The sequence below is a fragment of the Thermobia domestica genome, chromosome 5 (genome assembly GCF_964235325.1).
Source record: "Thermobia domestica chromosome 5, izTheDome1.hap1.1, whole genome shotgun sequence".
NCBI lineage: Eukaryota > Metazoa > Arthropoda > Insecta > Zygentoma > Lepismatidae > Thermobia > Thermobia domestica.
Genome location: NC_137458.1, coordinates 107684249 through 107706220, shown reverse-complemented (window position 1 = coordinate 107706220; position 21972 = coordinate 107684249).

The window sequence follows — 21972 nt, the reverse complement described above, 5'->3', positions numbered from 1 at the left end:
TATGAGCTTAAGCAGAACCAGTAATCCGTGATAAATCTTTAGAACACATTCCGAAAGTTGCACTTCGGAGGACTCTATTACTCGTGATGACTCTGATTTGTAACGTCGAACTACTGGGAGACAAGATTAAATGGAAATCACAACTGCAGATACCCAAATCCTCATCTTTTGCGATTGTGAATAATTGAATCACTGTTTGCAGAAAACACCTGAATCAGCTATTATATCTAATATAGCTCAAAAGTATTAAAATAAAGCTATATAAATCTCTTCGATGACCATTCTTCTGGTCTGAACTTATAGTCCAATGTTGCAGTTTCAAGATTTTCAAATCTCCGATTATGGTTTTTCATATACGAAAATTATTATACCTCAAGACAATTGGAAAATGTTCACAAATCAATTTGATAAGAAATTGATGCATGTTCGTAATGCAATCCTTGATTCAATTTGGTATTGAGGGACTAAATCACTATCTTATCCACTATTTATCTTTGTTTCTCATTCACACCTTGTTTCTTTTTTTAAGAAAATTAAAGTAGAAAAATAACAACTCGGGTACAACAAATCATTAAATCATTACAAAATTATTGTAGATTTTCACTAAAATTTCTTGAGAGTTATGATTATGATTAATTGTGATTCGTGGACATTTCGGATTCTTTACCTTAATCGAAACCTTAGGTATACTCTTACATCTTTATCAATAGCTTTATCAAAACTATTTCTACGAATATAGCTAATATTTTATTATCCTTGGAAGCTTTTCTTCAGTAAATTAATACTTAAAGCACGAATCCCTCAACTGAAAAGTTTTATTCAAAGGCCAGCAGTGTGAGCGGACCTCGTGAAGAATACCAGTGTATGCATATCATATATGCTAATTGCTGCCAGTAGTGAACCCGATGTGTACTCCTGTTCATACAAACTTAAAACTCGTTCAGGGACTACGTCCAAAAAGTGATCCTAGATCTGTCACAACTCCCGCAGATGTATACTGAGGTAATTCCATTTCCCTCCGTACTTTAAATAGACACCAGCTACAAGCCCTAGATGTGCAACCGGCAGCCGAGTGTATTGAGGCGCTCTCTTCGTAAAGATTTTGGGAAGATTGAAGGTCCATTGTTCGAATCTAGATCTCAGATATATTTACTTTTAGCATGCAAATATGATGAAATAGTTTTAATAGTTGAGTATAATACTTTTTACATATGTAAATTGCAAATTTAATGACTTGATGTTAAAATTGATGTTTATTGGGTATATTGCATTTATATTTATTTCTAGTTCTAAAACAAATAGATATAACATTCTTTGGTTTCAAATCTCTAGAGTAATAAGTGGCACTTGGATCTGCGAATTTAGGTGGAAATAAATTGGAAATAGGCAAATGAGCAGGACAATTTGGGCGGCATATGTATTATTAGACCATTCCAGTATACAACCGTATAGGGTCGAAATTTTCCTTATCTCAGGTGGTTATTTGTTAAATATCGGAACAATAAAATCCATCATTTCTTTGAGTGTTATACATGAGCCAGCTAATCCAATTTTAAAATAGCTTGTTTTAAGGTAGTTTGAGAACTAATTGGGGGAATCACGACCCACATAATCATATTGCTATTGTAAACCCTATTATTGCCATTAGATGAAACAAAAGGAAATATTCGCCCAAATAGTTATCAAGACACATTTAAAATAGCAACTCTGGACAGTTGCTAAAGAACGCGCTGCGTTATTATAACAATCAAACTCACATTACTGCACTTTTACGTTTATTTTACTACAATCATAATTGTATCTCTAGTAATAACATTCGACACCTAGGTACGGAGAAGAATGGAATACACGGTCGGAGAGGAAAATAAGACGTAAAGGAATTCTTAGAAGAATGAATGAAGAAAGAAAAATAATGTAGTTGACAATAAAAAGGAAACGAATCCCAAAGCAAATAAGCTTGGGGTGTACAACAGTCTGCTCACGGGTTTTTCGGGACACTCCCTTTTCCTTCCACTTTCTCATTCCACAAATTTTTCCACCATAATTCACTTCGTTTACTTTAATCATCGTTTCCTTTAACCTAACAGGCATAATCGTGGAACATTAAACGCAAAAAAATAACATTTTTCGTTTTCAAGCTGTTAACCTAAACCAAACATAATTGCATTTGAATTTTCTTTTGACGATTAAGATGTTCTCACATAGAAAGATAGAAAGAAATATAGAAAGAAAACGTGGAGAATCGTAATTCCGTTTAAAAATGAAACAGCAGATTCATAACACTTAACCTAGAAAGAAGGCACTATACGTCTTTAATTTTTGTAAAATATCTACGCATATTACAAAAAGTGGCAATATAGTGTCTGTTTTCAAAGAAAACTGAAAAAAATACTGTTCTGTTTCTGAAATAAACTAATACATACTGTTTCAACCTTAAACTGAACCACAACCAGTTAACCGGGATTAGGAGCACATCTAGTGGCAACACTGTAGTAAGCGCTTCTATTGTCACGTGGAATCAACTGCTACTATGTAATGCAAATCTGGAGCTAACGACTGAATAGTCCTCTATAGCCTTTACCTATATATATATATATATATATATATATATATATATATATATATATATATATATATATATACAATTCCATACTTTGTGTAAATCAACAGCATTAGAAGATGAAGTAATGGCACTATTATTGGGAAATTTTATATTCTTATTGAAAAATTTCCTTACTTGGGATACAATGTTAAACTTTGAATAAGTTTTCTCCAATGATTACTGGTAAGCATTTTATAGAAAATGAGTAGTACCTTTATCAAAATACAATGACGTTCAACCATAATGCTAGTGTAGTCATCTCGAACATTATTTTCGGTAAAGTTCTGCTTGCGAACGGCAATGTGTACAAGGTGGGGGGTAAAATGTTTCCAAAATCGAAAATTTTATTACAATATATATATTTCATTTGTCAGTATTGTTTTATTAATTGGTTATCAAACATGTTTGCTGTAGAAATGAATTTCATCCGGTATAAAATTTGTTCGATGTATATGTTTTTAATTAAATTTTTATAAGAATTTATTTCAGTCTAAATTCACCTATCCAAGTACCACTGATTATTGTAGATATTTTAAACTAAGAAATCTTCTGTGTGTTTGCTTTGAAACTAAAAGTAAACAAAAATCCAATATAGTTAACAAACGAAAATTTTAATATCAAGTCATTAAATTTACATTTTGCATATACAAAAGGCATTATACTTTTTTATTTTTTATCATATCTTCATGTTCAATAATAAATAACATATCTGAAACCGAGTTTGCCAAGTTTCCCAAGTTTCTTTCTTCAAGTTTCCCAGTTATATACTAACAGTGAGCGAATAAATACGCTCAGCTACTGGCGGCACATGTACGGCTTACAGCTAGTGTCTCAATACAAAAACAGCTGGAAAATGTAATTCCCTCTATATAGATCTGTGGTAATTGTGACAGATATAAGCTCACTTCATTAGACTTAGTCTCTGAACGAGTTTATGTGAACAGAAGTGTACGTAAAATATGTGCACATGACTGTTAAATGTTAAAGGATAAAGTTTGAAATTTGCGTAATCAATTTAGTTTTAAAATTGAAATGGCAAATTTACATTTAGAAATTGGCTTTATGCGCGTGAGGAACACAAGAACTCACCTAATTTGATAGGAATTGACAGTAATACAATTAAATTCGCCGTAAGTAAAATTTGCGATAGCGGTGCAACAAGCATAGGGCTCTCCGTTTAATGAGCAGTTGACAAATAAAACTTCACACGATCTAGAAAAGAGAACATAATTTTTAATTGAATATATATACATCTATAATAATAAATAGAGACAGAAAATATATATATTTTTTATCAACGTAACGAAAAATGTAGTTTGCAAGTCCTAAAATGTTTGGGATGTCATCATTGGTCATGCACATAAACCTCGGGGATTTAGTTAATGGTGTGTTAGATAATCGTATCCTTTACTAAAGGTGAGATTGGCTGGATTCATCTATTAGAGGAAATTCGTGCAACAAATGCTGCAAATGTGACTCTCAAACTGAGACCCCACACTGGAGTATGTTTTCAGTCGATCACCTTCCGAGCTCATCATTCTCTACCCGATTGCATGTCCAACACAAGTGACTGTTTTCAACAATACTAAGGCGAACAGAAAACATTTTTGCAAGTGTACATCTGATCTCTGATGGATCGAAAAGCTTAACATGATCTGTCCCCCTTCCAACAGGTATTATAAATGTATGTTGGAAGATCCGAGGTAGTTTATGCTCCAGATTGCTTCCTATGTATCATGGAACATATCAGTGAATCTTTAACGGTTTAGATTATATTCATTTTTTTCTGATATCCGGTAGTTTCTGCGAGTACGGTCATAGCAAACATTACTGTTAATATCCTTGTGGACATATTAGATAGCCACAATCATTTTCTGTTTTAGATATAGTTTCCGTCCAATTACTCAATTAAAAATATCAATGTGCGAAATAACAGCCTTCCTATTGTTTAGATATCGAGATCTTGAACATTAGCATTTACAATGTTTTCTTTATATTTGTCTAAACTCTAAATCCACAATATTATTATGCTATTGTGGTTAATTACGGAGTTCAGGCTACGGACGTGGTAATCTTCTCTACCCTTGGTGATGGAAGTGTGTGATGCACTGCAGAAAATGGCAGAATATTACTCCGTAAACTACAACGACTTATATGCAACTATTATGGAACGCCATCTCGTACTATTCAGTTAATTACCATATTCTTCCGGTGTTGTCATTATTTTGATATATTTAGGTACAATCTAAAATTTAAAAAAAACTTGTAGTAGATATATGAACACATTCAATTACAACACAATTCTCCTAATAATGTTCAGATTTGAGATAAAATTTTAACGAAAATTCAAATAAAAAGATTTTTCTGTATAATGTAGAACGATTATGCTCTTGAGCATGGCCGGCTCGACGTTGCTTCCTCGAGTAAGTGAAGGGTTAGTTCTTACCAATCTTTGTTCCGTTCATGCTATGTATGTAATCGCAAGTGTCAGCAAGTGTCGTGAGAAATGCTAGCTTCCAAGAAACATTTTAATAATACGGTAATAATTGTGGTTATCGTAGCATTTATATAATTTTGACAAAAAGTACTTTTTGATTATTGATAATGCTGTACTGTTTTCTCTAATTTTGTAGTTCAAATAAGACAAAATATACAGTAAACTGTCTCTCGACGAGTTTCCAGTAGACAGTGAAATACCCTATGTGAGAAGTTGTTTAAGGTGATTTCATTCCATTTTTGTACCAATTAGAAACTCCCTATCTTTAGTTGTTTTTTCGTTACATTTCAAACAAGAAGATTACGTTTCAAGTGGCAAATAAACACGGCTGAACTCATTGCCAACATTATTTTCCTTCCAGTCTTCTATAAAGAAAGAAATATTAATGAAGCAAGATGAATCATAACATTAGCAAATTGTCCTGTCTTGAAAACACGTAAAATGGAAGAACATGGTCTTCTTCCTCCCATAAGATGAAAACAGAAATAGTTCATTTTGCCTGACGAAGCAATTTATATAGTAAAACAAAATGACGAGCTGGACGCTGACGAATTCAGAAGAGATATTTATAAATAAATGCGAAAGTTATTCAACTAAACTCTTTACTTCAGATGAATCAAACAGAGTTAAGTACAGCCACAGATAAACTTTAGGTTATAGCCGAAGATGTGTTTCATAAAGAACTTTAAACTGTAAAGGATAACGCTGATCGAGGTAGTTTACATGGTAAGTTTATTTTGAACAACTTCTTAACTATAGTAAGTGAAGGGGTAAATGAACCAGAGATACGATGTGGAATTGTGTAATTTTTCAATACATTTCTCCTAAGTGTTACGTTCATGTATGCTCTGTATGATTTGTAAAACTCCTGTGTAAAAGCACACTTGATAGATACGGAGTTGCTAATGATTGCTAAAATACTGCAATACAATAGATTAAAGAACGTTCAAGTTTAGATGTAAAAGATAAAACATCAATCGAATTTTTTTGTTCATTGATTGCAGATGAAGCTGCAATCAGTCCTAAGGTTATTTATGGTCGAACATTTGACGCTTTTTTCTGTTATAAAGAAACATCTCATACAGTAGCAAATGTAACAGATACCCCAACAGAAAACGTGTAGGACGATACTGAAGCTCGTAGAAACCCATTTGCGTTCTCTGTTTTGTGATAAGAGACGAGTTACAAGGCTCCATGGAAATTGTACCTCATCTAAGGACTGAGTTGCCGTGATTTGCACCAATTAGCGCTGAACATGATTCGGCATGTAGAGGAATGGGTTTTTCTTGTAATAAGATTTGTTTCTGAAAACCATACACCAAACACAAAAATGATGAATCATTTCTGTGGGGCTTCATCACAGCTAGAAATTAAACATCTATTAGACAAAAACAGGAAATTGTTTCTAAGTTTATACCAGTCTCGATCCAATTTCTTCAAAAAGAAATGACTGGTGGTGCTGGAGTAATTTGAAAAGAGTACTTGCAACCTTTGTATACATTACAGAAAGAAAAACATTTTAAACTTTAGGTATCTGATCAAAACGCACATTGAGACAAGTTCGTTTCAGAAAATTAACTTTAGAAAATGCAAAGAAATATTCTCACCGTCAGTAATTGATAATATTCGAACACAGAAATACAATGCAACTAATCATTTCAAAACATTCGAAATTGAAAAATTCAGAAGCAACATTGCTTTTCATGACAAATGTCAACAAATATTTCACTATGCATGACATAAAGAATACACATCACAATGTAGAAAGCAGAAATCATGATAAACAATAGCTTATTTTTTGAATTGGTAGTCGCTTTGATGGCTAGAAAATTAGTCTTCGTTACTACGATACCATAAAATCTGCAAGTATGATGCCTGGAAAACAATTTCTAGCTAGCAATCTGCACGAAGCTATCAACTTAACATCTAAATAAAATGTACTGCGCATAAGACGACACTTCCTTTTGTAAGCCCAATACCAAGACCAAGTGCTACATAAGATGGAATTATAATTTGATCCTTGTAATTGCTATTCGAAATATACCCTACTTTATACAAAATATTATAATTTTATATTGCGTGTTATTTGTCAGGTGCCGGGAGTATATAGGAAACTTAATTTAGACTATAAAAATACGTAAAATGCACTATCCTTAGTAACAAAGTATGCACCACTGAATTTTGATGGAAAAAACTGAATTTTGATGGACAGTTAACATTTAAACACAACCAATTTCTCAAAACATCTCTTGCAAAAAATGTGATTGCGTATGGTTTAATTTTGTATGTATTTTTCCGAAGACAAATAGAACAATTGATGTCAGCAACTAGCTCTATCTCCTCATAAAATCCATTGATAAGTTTAGATTTAAAATCAGAAGTGAGTTTTTGATATCTTACAATCTTACACCAATATACTTGATCCCAAAAGTCTAGAATGAATTCTTCAGATAACACTTGGTGAGTCTTTATAAAGAACCAAGAAAAGTTGTCTCTGAAGTCTGTAATGAACTGTTCACTGAAGTTACGTTTAACTGCCAAGATGTTCTAATAATCACTGTCTTTAAATTTATCACAAAATTCTCTAATAAAATCTTAGGATAATTTGTGAAAAACCATGAACTGTGACCAAAGATTATCATTGAACTTATATTCAAATTCTCTTATAAACTCTTCTGATAATTTTTGTTCACTTGCGATGTAACAGCAGAGTACGTTGTCCTTAAATTCTCTTATAAAGTTTTCTGATAATTTTAGTCTAGATGAAACTTCCATCCAATCAACTCTGTTTCCAAACTCTGTCAAGAACCCTTCTGAAAATTTTGATTAAATGAGATTTCCTTCTAATTCACCTTTTCTTCACTGTGTTTTTTATTTATATTCTAAGTACATTACCTTTTTATCAGGTCATCTTTTCTTAAACTTTCAATTGTGATATAGTTTTATAGATTTCGGAAATCTTGTATACTTTTAAAACATTATTTCATTCTTTATAGTGCTTTACAAATATGAACTTACTCACATTTATATAGAGGAATTCGTAATCGAAGATGTCACTTGCTAAAGAAGTGTTATCTCACACGTGTATTCAATCGTGTGTGTTGTTACTTAAATGATGAAGATGATAATCTTTTAATTAATGTAGAGTATTTTATAAATGATATTTATTGTAACACAGCTGAGTATGATAATCTAGAGTTAATCCTGATTGTTTAAAAGTTTTGCGTAGCTACTAGTATGATAGATCATTTATTTAAAAAATTCTGCTAAGGAAGATGATGAACGCCTTATACTATTATTCAGAAGTATATTATGAAACATTAGTTACACTATCAGATAAACAATAGTGTTATATGCGTTTAGTGAAAATGTTACAGATGATTTCATATGTAAATACAAGGATAAGATCAATTGAAAAACTTAATGTACAATGACTTATCTGAAGATTTCATAACAGAGTTTACAGTTAGAGTTGACTGGTTGACTATAATATGCAATGACCTATCAGAATATCTCATAACAGAGTTTGCTGATAAGGTTGATTGGGGGATTATATCAAACAGAACATTATCGGAAGGTTTTATAAGAAGGTTTACTCATTGGAACAAATTAGCTCGTGTTCACGTTTATCAGAAAATTTTATTAGAAGGTGTGGTGATAGAGTACGTTGGATAGGGATTTAAACGAAACAATTTTATCAACAGCTTTAGTTTTAGAATTTAAAGATACCGAACGAGCTCATAATTATATATATCCACTATTTAGATTACAAGAGGTTCACAATATACCTGATGATCCAAAACCTTTAGAACTTCTTTCACTTTCGTTACAAAATTCTATAACTGCTTCGATTGGTAATGACTTATGTTTAATTAAAACTAACTGACAAGGAGAAAGCCTGACTTTGTTAAATGATCTTTGAGGCCATTTTTGGAATGTGATAGCACACAATTAAAGTGTTCATATTGCAAACTGTACAACGACTTATCAAAAAGATAGTCGTAAACCTGGTTCGTTCGTTGAGATAAAAATTCGAAGTGGTAGTATTTCTTTGACATTAAAAATATTAGCTTCGATATTTAAATACCATTAATCTCACCTTTGTAATAAAACTGACAACGTCTATAAACGATGTTAAACTGGTTTATTATTTGATATAACTTAAATATCCTTTTCTTAAAACTGTTAAGTACACAAACTCACTGACTAGGTAACCATAAAACATGTCCATATCATCAACTATCCCATAATAATCACTTACATATATTAAAAACATTCTTCTTTTGTTAATATGAAATGAACATTCTACTAAGCATAGTGCATATGTATGAGTACTTTCTGCCCAAGGTACAGGTAAATATTACACAAACCAAAGTATTTTGTTATAACTGGGAGAACGCAATGCCCTTATACAGGGAAGAAAAAGTGCCTTAAAGTTTTCGACTCGCCGCATATATCGTACGATGCGCAAAGTTACCAAGTGACGGCATGCAGAGTCAGTAGCGTCTGTGACTCAGGTACTAAGGTTCACGCGCTCTATCCCTGCTGGAGTCAAATTTTGTTTTAATTTTTGCTTCAACCAATAAAGTAGCCATTTGTAGCTACAAGCAAAATGATAATTCACCATATGTTTGTAACGAATTAAAATAATTGAAATGTTCAAATCAGCTTTAAAATCTTTCAATGTTCCCAGTTAACTAACAATAAAATTGTAATTGGTTCGTAAATATATTGATATTACGACTTACATTGTGGTTAGCACAGTCCAGTAAAAAATGTTCATGACGCTTCGTGTCTACATTTGTTGCCAGCGTGCCAATTACTGCAAAAATGGCACGGGGGATAAGAGGGACGTGTCCTCTACAATCTTGGGACTGGGGACTGTATCCCCCACCAATCCCATTTGAAATTGTTTTGGGGGAAAATTGTGATGATTTATGTCCGATTGCCACAAAGCAAAGTGAAAAGAAATTAATATATCTGCAGAATACGCCTCAACTCTACAAGCCTTCTAGTGTTGAAGACGATTCTGCTCCCCTGATCTTCCACAATATTGTTTTTCAACATCATAAATATTTTAACTCAAGTTTGAAAAAAATATGGGAACGATCTTATCCGCCCCCCCCCCCAACGTTGAAGACAGATTTGCGCCGCTGATTACAAGGGAATTAAGGGGGAAATCTCCTTTTGGTAATACCAACATCCAGTGTTACCAAAAGGGTTTTCCTTCTCATCCCCCTTGTAATTCTTACACTGTCAACAGATATAAGCAAGAAGCGTCAAGAACAGTTTTTATATAACGACTCTGGTAAGCATAATATAACTCGTGATATCAATATATTTACGAAGTAGATTACATTTTGTTGTAGTTAACTTGGAAAAATAAAAGATTTTACAACTGATTTGAATATTTCTATTGTTTTAATTCATTATAAACATATAGTGAATTGATATTTTACTCGTAGCTAAAAATGGCTACTTTATTGGTATGCGCATCTTATGATATATGCGGCGAGTCAGAAACTTTAAAAACGATTTTTCTCCGTTTTATTAGGCCATTGCTCTCTTCCAGTTTGTTATATTAACATTTAATATGTGCACTATCACTGTGTAAAAATGAAGCTAAGGTCCATTTACCAAAATCTGCTATCTCCTTGTGAAATCATAGCAACAACAATCTTTTACCAGCCAGAATAAAACAAATTATTTTGAGAGGCGTAATGATACTCAACTTTATGAGATCATGCATAAAATATTTCATTTTCCTTATGACTACTCGAGTAGCCGGAAACTAATAGATCTTTCTCGTTGTATCTTTTGGCCTAATCTGGCTATTAAAATGTACCTTGACAAAGTATTCAAACGCATAATAACCAATCATACAAATAATCGATTTTTTAACTAGATCTTCTTATGAGAGTGATATCCAAAACTCATTACCTTTACCTTTACGTATATATAGTTCATGTTGCATTACGTTAAAAAGCTTAACACTGCTAGGGTCTCTAAATTTTTCATAAATGATCTCGAGGTTTGGATATTTCACATACGCTTCATTAAGTGATTTATATAAACTCCTCTTCTGACATGTGATACCATAATAATAAAAAGGAGAATCTAGTTTGTTCTTCCTGGATATGATTAAACAATTATATTTTAAAGCATAGATATGACTACTTAAGTTATCAATTAATTGTTCGATTTCTTTTACTCTAGATTCTAAGTTTTCAATGCTATCATGGTATTGCTTAAAGTCTTGGGTAAAGTAATATATAATAACGTTATTACACCTATCATAGGAAATTAAACTATAACCACGAAGATATGTTGAAAATTATTCTTTTGTATAAATATGTTCCAGAAATTAAATTATTGATTTTATTACTTACAACCTTTACTTCATATGTTTCATCTTTAAAGTGGAGCAGATCTGCTCTACTTATTTGTTATAGTATTGTAGAAGATTCTCCGAATTAATCAACATTATCCAATCTTTAAATTGTTTTCCACCAAGTTCACATAACTGAGGAGCGTTATAGTATCCGGTACTCTTATCTATAATAAACTAGAAATCACCAAACAAAACATACCAATAGTTACCTTTAATCTATTCGTCAAATATATCATTCAAATTGTGAGTTATCTATAGTACTTGTATTTGTCATGAAAAAATAGATTTTCATTTTTAGGGTCTTAAAATAGTTTTTGCAGCCTCCTAGGAACACAGCAAGCTAAATACTCCTGTGATTCTTTATTCTGAAACAAATTATCATGACACACACTCTTCTCGGGCTATAATCGTGTATATAGAGCGGTGAACGAAATTTTGGGGACCGTTTTTTATTTTAGCATACTATTAGCACTTTACATTATTTATTTTATTTCCAATGATCAAACTGTTTCCACCATCTTCTCCTTTTATATTGCATATAGAGCGGTCCCTATCATATGAGGAATCGCTTTTCACATTCATATAGTGCCGTCCATGGAATTCCGGGAATCGCTTTTATAATGTATATAGAGCGATCCCTATCATTCCGGCCACCGCTGTCCCATCATGCTCTTAGATGGGGATCCAGAACAAGTACTTTTACTAAATATGTTGAAATGGCCGGAATCCTGGCCATTAGAGGGGTGGCTGGAATTCCTGACATAGGATTTTACATCATGGTATTATATTAACTCCTGTGCTTGTTTAAATCCGGCCACCATCTCTTACCACCACCTTGACAGACCCACATATTACGTTTTTAATAGTTTCATCGTCCGGGATTCCGGCTTGCAAACATAGGTCATTAGCTCTTTTGACTCATGATTTCCATTCTCTTTCCTTTGATGCTAGAAATTTGGTACCCTATTAACCTTTTATGAGTAATAATCACAAAAGACAAAACATAGTAAACTTAAACTACAACATTATCTCTATCTATCCAACTGTAATGGGAATCATCAAACCCTAACGATTTGACATATACTTTACTACCTTTCTTACGTAATACTTTTTCAACAACGTACTCATCTTTGTACTTAGTTGCTTGTATAACCTTCCTTGTATATCCTCTTTATCCAAATATTTTATTGTGTATGTTGGTAGATTGGATGGAATATCTTGTTTCATAACAGATACTTCTGCTGACCAGTTAAGCGTATATCCTTTCTAAAACAAATCTTTAGATTTACTCATACGAATGCAATCATTAATTTTATATTTAGGCATAACACGCTTATATTCTTTCCTATATGGTTTCTGGCATAATATATGCTAATTCTCTTCATTATCTTCTACAGGGTTAATACAAATTGCTCTATGAACTTTATTATTATACTCGCTAACTAATGTTCGTAATATCTTTGTCCATTTATAATTTTGTTGTTTAGTAAACTTCTTCCACATGTTTTGTTTAAGAGTACTGTGAAGCGTTCTACGATGGAAGCCTTTTTACGTCTGTAAGTTGATATTCCTTCATCAACTGTCTAAAATCTTTGTTCTAAAATTCTTTATCTTGATTAGTTTGTAAGTTACTAGGTCTTCCATTTTTAATGCTGATTCAAACGCTTCTCTAACATTCTTACCTCTCTTATTTTGAACAGGAACAGCAAACGCATATTTCGAAAACACATCAATAATCGTTAGTAAGTATTTACAGCCTTTGTTTATTTTGGAAACATCTTTTAATATTCCTCTATCCATTTGTACACTCCGCATAAAAAAATTGCGACACCAAAAGCCGTGCAGTTAGGCCACCCAATATGCACCTTCTTATCCCCATAATCGTGTCAGGTAAAGATATCCCTTCTCTCTCCTCCTTTAAACTAATGCAAAGTGAACAAAAAATGAAAAGAAAAAGGAAGAAAGAAAGAAAGATAAAAATGAATGAGTGCTATTTTACTGGTATTTTTTTTTATCAGAAATATCCTATATTAAAAGTCCAAACCCTATCATTACGAAATGTTCAAATGGAAAATTGGATGTTCCTTATAGATGTAGCAACCTTGCATGTTTTAAATTTAAACGTGAATAAATCACATTGAATTATAGTATGAAACAAATTTGTATCGAACTAGTATAAATAAAATTTGGTTTTCAAATAACCAAAGAGGTTGCCATTTTCTAGTCTTTTCCGAAGATTTATCTGTTCCGAACATCCCACATCACTATCATCTCTTGCGGATATAACGTTGTAATTTGCACAGAGAGAAAGAACACGCTAGAGCTCAAACGGATCATAGTGTCAGTCGGATGATGTTGGTTAGCTTATGAACCACCACTTGGTCGAGGATTCAAAGCCGCAGTGACCCATTAATTCGACTGAGACTCGGTAACCCAGATGATAAAAAAAATATTTTGCTTATTCCTTTGCGTTTAAACAGTATTTTTCCGAAATGACCAGGACTGGAGATATTTACTCCAGAGCACAAAAAATCGACGCTGAAGTTAGCAGTTAATTACATTTTCCAGACCAGGTATATCAGTCTCTTGCCCCGTTTTAACTTTGGAATATGCACATGCACATAAAGTGCCAATGTACGTGAGAGAGAGGGGAGAGATGTGAATGATGCATAAACAGGATAGGGAAACGTCAAGAAAGAGAGAGAGAGAGACGAATATAAATATGAAACATACTTATCATTACAGTGCATGATGAAGAACACACACTGTTTATTCGAATTCTCGCCAGTGATGCTTTGTAAGTTCTCTAACATAAGATAAATCTCTGTTTGCAGCCATTATTTTATGCGAAAAAGTTATACTACCTGGCTAAGAAAAGTTATACTACCCAGTTTTTCCGTTTAGAAGTTTGGTACTTCACCACTACACCACCGATTGTTTTACCCAAACTTTCTCCAACAAATGCTGTAAAATTTTTTCTGAGAACGTTAACACGAAAAATGTTTACTGCAGATCAATGAAGTGTTTCGAATATCCTGGTAAATCCCTTGCCTTTTCCCAACCAACATTCGTAAATCGTCTCTATCATAATAAAGGTGTTTGTGTCAACATTCTTAAGCATTGCACGTCTAATATGAGAAATTTATTCTTCACTCTCACTTTGAAAAGAATGCAACCTTGGCTTAAACCGGATTATTAATCGTAATTCCATTACGTTACCGCTACGCTACCATGCCACCTGAAACTGAAACCGAAATATTACTTACTTTAGCGTTGATCTTTGGAAGGATCAAGCTTCTTCTGTAAGGTTATTTGCACCTAAGTGCACAACGAAATTAATTTATTCGATGACCTTATATTATATTTTATAATATAATATAATATAATATAATATACCTTATATTATATTCGATATATTATATTTCTGATAAAAATTTACTAGTAAAATAGCACTCACTCAATTTTATCTTTCTTTCTTTCTTCCTTTTTCTTTTCCCTTTTTTCTTTTTTGTTCACTTACATTAGTAATCTGGCATGGAAGATATGACCTACGGTAGCTACTGGGTTTATTCGAATGTGGTTTCCATCGGTACGTCCAATGAATACTACCGAATTTAGAACCGAACCACGTGGAAACAAAGCATGTGTAAAACTGTTGACATTATCTTAGATGTGTCTGTGAGATCTACAGTTCTACTGGAAATTGAAAATGCTATTCTTTTTGAAAGTGACTTAATGGATGTTTCAAGCATCCTCTATATATTCGAATAGTTCTGAAAAAAATATAAAAGAAACGTTATTTCCATATTACAGTTGGGTTTCTGCTAACGGAACTTTATAATGTTGGGTTGTTTTCTTACTAAGTTTAAAATTCCACATTGTTATATGTTCTCCCTTTTGTTTTTCTTCTTTTCTCGCCTTCTCTCTTTCTTTCTCTCTCTGCTTCATTTCTGAGCCTCTGTGTAATATACATCCATTGGTTTCAATTTCAAATTGTGCTTGTTTCAGTATCTCCCTAAATTAACTTATGAATCTTGTTTCGTCGTGGATTTGTTATTTCATTTTATCGATACTTATGCATGTGTATTTTGAAATTAGAATTGCGTTCATGTTGTTAGCTACTTTTAGTTATGGAGAGAAGAAAGGAGGAGAGAGAGGGGGTCTCTTTACCAGACACGATTATGGGATAAGAAGGTGTATATTGGGTGGCCTAACTGCACGGCGTTAGGTGTCGGAATTTTTTTGATGCGGAGTGTACAAGATCAGCTGCCAATGATCATGAATACCTTTCTCAATGACACAACCCTGGGAAAGATTTTTCTTGTTTGTTTGTGAACTTATTCTATGATGTCTTCTCTAACACCTTCACCTTCTTGTAGCTAATCTTTCTTTTTAAAAAATTGACATTCATTAACACCACATACCCCTTTGAGGATCCATGGTACAATTTTGTACCATACGGATGGTTCATTTTACATTGCGTTATAATTCTTCTATTTGAGGATTTTCGTCCATTTTTTCGTTTTCAAGTCTCGAGGAATTTTAGAAGACCTTACGTATGGTTTCACACCTTCCATGCTGAGGTGATGACGTCATAATTTAAAAAAAATATATTTTCTCTTACTAAGCCTATGCTCATTATTTTTGGCGGGCTTATTTTTGCACGTAGAAGATTGAAATTTTACACAAACATTTCTTCCACCGAGTTTTATTTACCAGATTTTTTTCAGATTTATGGTTTAAAACAGGGGGATCCAGAGGGGCAAAGAGTTGAAAAAAGGGATATTTTTTACCAAATAATCCGTTTCTTCGAAATTTTCCCGCCTTAGGTACCTTATTGAGATACGCGAGTCATACCGTCTGAAAGGCAGTCCTACAATAAAGAGGATATATGGCGAAACATGACCCCAGAATAATTCGGAATGTCTCAGGAAATTGTTAAAAAATAAACTTCTGTAAAGAGGAATATGGGACATTGCCGGTTTATTTTTTTTGGCGGGCTTACTTTTGCACCTAAAAGATTGAAATTGTGCATAAACAATCAGCCCTCCTAGTGGTATTTATTAGATTTTATTTCCAGATCTCTGCGTTAAATCACAGGGGGTCCAAAAGGGGCAAAAAGTTGATAAAAGGGATATTTAGGCCAAAAAAATCCATTTCTTCGGGATATTCCCGCCTTAGGTACACGATGGAGACACGGGAGTCATACCGTCTGGAAGGCAGTTCTATTCTGAAGAGAATGAAAGGCGAAACACAACCCTAGGGTAATTAGGGATGACTCAGGGAATTTTTAAAAAAATATACTTCTGTAAAGAGGAATATGGACATTGCCGGTATTTTTTTTTGCGGGCTTACTTTTGCACCTAGAAGATTAAAATTTCTCCCTTTAGGTACATGATGGAGACACGGGAGTCATACCTTTTGAAAGCCAGCTTCATTCTGAAGAGAACGAGATATGAACCATGATCCTAGGATAAATAGTGACGATGCAGTAGCTGCTTGACTGAAAGTCAAAAATATACCCCAAAAACCCCTGATCCCGAAAGGGATAAAGAACATAAACCTCTCTTAATATATTTTCTGTTATTTGTTCGCTCAATTCGAATGGTTTCAATGATTGTACATGTTGATTTCTTACACTTAACATGAGACATCCTGTTCATTATATAGAAATAATTTTAAGTTCTCTTTCTATATACATAGTAACAAATAGTAATTTTCCTTGTTCGAAAGCTGAATTCTTATCTCCTCGAAACTTAATTACATCACCCTTTTTAACGTCTAAACAAAAGTTTCAATTACAGTAACATTCAAAAATATATATAGAAAGTACTTATCCAAACTTAGAGCCTAATCTACCACCTCAATTTCGAAACTTTTAGGGGAACTCGGTTGATTATTCATGGCTCATAAGAATCTTATACATGAAAAAACAATTAAGTGTTAGGATAGGAGAAGAACTTTAGGAACAGAGAGCAATTGGAAGGGGAGTTCGACAAGGATGCTGCCTCTCGCCAACATTATTTATTGTCTATCTAGAAGAGATAGTGAAAAGTAGTTTACGTGATGAGCCGGCATTTCAGTAGGAGGTAGAATGATTAGATGCAAAAGATTTCCAGACAATATAGTGCATGTTGCAGAATCTGAAAAGAAAATTAATAAAACGTTAAAAAACCTGAGGATGGGCTTTGAAGAATATGGGATGAAAATGAACGTTAGAAATAAAAAAAAAACATGGTGACTGGAACGAAGAGATCTGTGTCAAATATAAAAGTGGGAGGGAAGTAAATAGAACAAGTGAATAGTTTTCGATATCTGGGTAATATTCTTTGCAATAGCATGAAGTTCGAACGTGAAATAAAAGGAAGTATAGGAACGGCAAAAGAACCCTTTAGGAGGAATAAAAGTCTGTTTTTCGACACCTTGAATAGAGAGTTGAGAAAACTCATAAAATGATCGTGTGGGGTGTTATTTAAGAATTTATTTATTTATTGTATTTATTTATTTATTTCACTATCACCAGATACAGCTCAGAGGCAATTTTACATTGGATATCCAACAACAACAATGACAATGGAAAGGATTTGGGAGGGTATCGGCCAGGGGCTGTTTAGTAGGTACCATCCCGGCATTTACCTGATAGGACTGAGGGAAACCCTGGAAATCCAGGATGGTCGGCAGCGGGATTCGAACCCACGATCTCCCGAATGCAAAGGCAACGCTCTACCACTTGAGCTACTTCGCTCGGTATGTTGTACTGTATCGGGCGGATACGTGGACATTACGTAGTTACAGAAAAACGAATGGAAGCATTCGAAATGTGGGTGTGGATAAGGACGGAAAGAATTAGTTCATTCGAGCGGAAAACGAAAGAGTGAGTGTCAGAAATGGTGGCGGAGAATAGAACACTTTTAGATATTGGTAAAAAATGTAAGAGAAACTGGTTTTAACATTGCCTAAGAATAAATTGTATCATGAGGGACGTCATAGAGGGTATGGTAGCGGGAAAGAGAGGCAGAGGGCGAAGGAGACTACAATTAATGGATGATATAAAAAGAGAAAGATCATACTGATGACGAAGAGGTTAACGGATGACCGTGGAGCATGGAAGCTTCTCAGCTGCTGCCAGTGATCTGCCAGAAAGGGCAGAATAACTAGGATGATGATGGGTAATTATCGAACGCAATAGTAGAAAGAATTAGGATTGGATAATCAGGAAGCGATTTCCTATGTTAGCGAAAGTACCCAGTCAAATATGGTGTCGTTTCAGAGACTGAATGGGTGTGGTGGAGAGCAGTGTAACCAACTCCGATGATACATTAAGATACAGTCTAGCCTTCAGGAAAACTTCAAGGGTTAACAAACAAGTACTAAGCTGCAAGAAAGATTGGAAAGAATAGATAAGGGTATTAACAATTTGATGAAGATTGTACAGAACATCGGATCTAATGCAGATATAATAAAGATACAGCTTCTAGACACATTGGAAATAACGAATTGCAAAATAAAGTATGGAAAAGAGCTTTCGTTAAAGATGCAAAGTTGATAACAGAACGGTTACCAACTTTAGGTACTGAATTAGCGATGAATACGAAAGTAATGTTTGGTTTAGGTTTAAAAGTATATAGTGTGTGTTTAGATTGTAAGCACGCATTGTGTTTAATTTTTATGGACGTATTTTCTTTTACTTTTAAAATAAATATAAGTATGAAGTTTTGTAGTTTTACATTCACAATTACTAACGAGGAAATTAACCAGTTAAATATTGATCACACTTTAACCAAGAAACAAATCGAACAAAAAGAAGCGAAACTAAGTAAAACGCAATGTATATTTTTAACTCTTTCTATACCACAGGTTAAGAGAATAAACAAAGAAGTGAAATCAATAATAAAATTCATTACGGAGGTTTTATATTTACTGTTCAAATCATTTTAGCTTTAATAAGTGTTCTTCGTTCTGCTGCTACCGGAGGTGCTGCTATAGGTGGAACGTTATATGATGTGAAAAAGAGGAAAAGGAATTAAAAGAACAAAAGAGACATAACTTAGTTATGATACAGAAAAATGCTACCAAAAAACCCAAAATCTAAAAATGTAAATTAAAAGAAGAAATTAAACCTTTAAGTAACTTGGATCTAATATATCTTCTTACATAGTTTCAGATAAGAAACTTTGGAGGTGAATCAATGAATGACGAATTACCCACAGAGGCAAAGAAGAATGAGTGAGCTATTGTTAATTTTGATATGTCTAAAAATATAGAAACCCATAGATTTGTTAGTGTTAAGAAGGAAATACAAAGTGTGTGTATGATTCATTCGGATGTAATCCACCAACATTACTCATATAATATTTTGGTCATAATAATATAGAATACAGTAGCAATCTTATACAACATTTTAACGACGTAGTCTGTGGACATTTATGTATTACAGTGTTAAAAATGTTTACAGATGCATATAGTTTTTCACAAATCTTTAGTGAACTAAATAGAAATAAAAAATGTTTGGAAAAAGTATGTTTAACTTGTAGTTTAATTCGTATTTTTTTCTTTATAATAAATATGGGTAAAATAGAGTCATATGAATTAAAATCCTTTAAGCTTACTCAAAAGACAATCTAACATTTAAATAAACCAAACTGATCTATTGATTTTCATATTGATTTTGGACATGGTTTTATTCATCCTTATTATGCTAATATTTATTAAATTTTTAAATGAGTGGGAGAGACGCAGATTGTGAGTAGAGCATTAAATCAAATATTAGTTATTAGTACTTTCTTTCCACACATGTTTTCTCCAATTGAACTTAGTAAGCATGGGCAGATATTGGACATTATATGATACCCTGGTTTATCTTAGACAGCTGTAAATATATGTACGATTTCAAACCCAGAAGGAAATCATTATGATGAATCTGGATGGTAAGGAATTACTTGGAAAAGAACAGATGGGGAAAAAGTGTTTCTGCTAAGACTTTTGCCAGGATATTATTCTGATTATACATATATTATGATGAATGCTGGATTAAAATATACATTTAAGAGAAGTATTTCTGATGATAATGCATTTGTTATATGCAAAACGAAGAAACAAGATGAAACATATGTAATAATAACCCTATGCTACCTTGCTAAGATCTAACATGTTGAAAGAGGTTGATTCCTATTTCCCTCAACACATATCAATGTTTGCAGGTGACAGTGTCAGGCAGGTTTTAATGTATTACATTAAAAACGAGTTGCTTCTTTAAATAGGCGGATGTTTGTAATTAATAGAAGCAAAAGTGAGTCAATGACTGTAAATGATAGAACTAATTTGAAATTGACTGTTAATTTTGAAAGCGATGTTACAGAAAAAAACGATTTGGTATGTTGTTATCATTGGTAAATATAATTTTGAATACGAAAGAATGAGAAGATGATAGATAAACTGTAATCAATTATATATTTCTTAGATTTGTTTAGTTTGTAAGCGTTTCTCTGAGAATATAAAAATCATTTAGTGAAATGAATATAAAAGATAAAGCTTCCACGGGAGAATCTAATTGCGTGAATTGAAGATGTTATATTAAATCTTGATAAACTATTAACGAAACACATTAGAAAGTTCAAGAGAATAACATGTGTGTATAATATTATTACGTTATACTTACTACTATAAAATTCTACATGGTTTATTAATGTATATATTCCCGATATAGTGTATTCAATTATTACAACTGCTTTTGCTTCTACTTCAGCCGTACTTACTGGATTTAATTTAATATAGCTACAAAGAAAGAGTACTATAAAAATATGGTGAATCAATTTGAGCTATTTAAACATGAGCTTAATGTAATTAAGTTAATGAATGCTGCATTAACAGACGAAAATGTAAGTGCTACTGTTAATAAAATTAATAACATTCTTAACTAAAGTGGAAAGTATTAGGAACAAAAATGAATTTTGTAAAAAGTTGCTAGAGTGAAGTGATATGCTTATAGAAGCCTCAAAAGAACTTCATTCTTACGGACAATTTTAATATAATCAAGAATATTCAACAGAAGATTGAAGTTGTCCTCCAAATCCACGGCTGATTATTTTCTTCGGACTATGATCAATGGACTGAGTTCACGACGCTATTGCTTCCTTTAGAGGGTGAAACCAGCAGGAGATTCCATTACCAGTATAATAATTTGTAATCATTTAAACTTATAATATATACATATAATTTAGGAAACACATTTTTACGGTCATCATAAAAGCTATTTTCAATCCACTTCTTGAACAACCGTTATGCACATTACGTCTTGTAATGCACTAGGGAGACGTTAGTTTAGCTCATTGTTGAATAACCATCTTGAAACTATTTGGAGCAAACATTATAGTTTTGGTCCAGTGGGTTGGAAACGTGTTATGTTTTCGGTTGATTAAAAGAAAATATATCATAACTATGATGAATTTTATTTTGCTGAGAATTCGTCACACCTTACGTCAC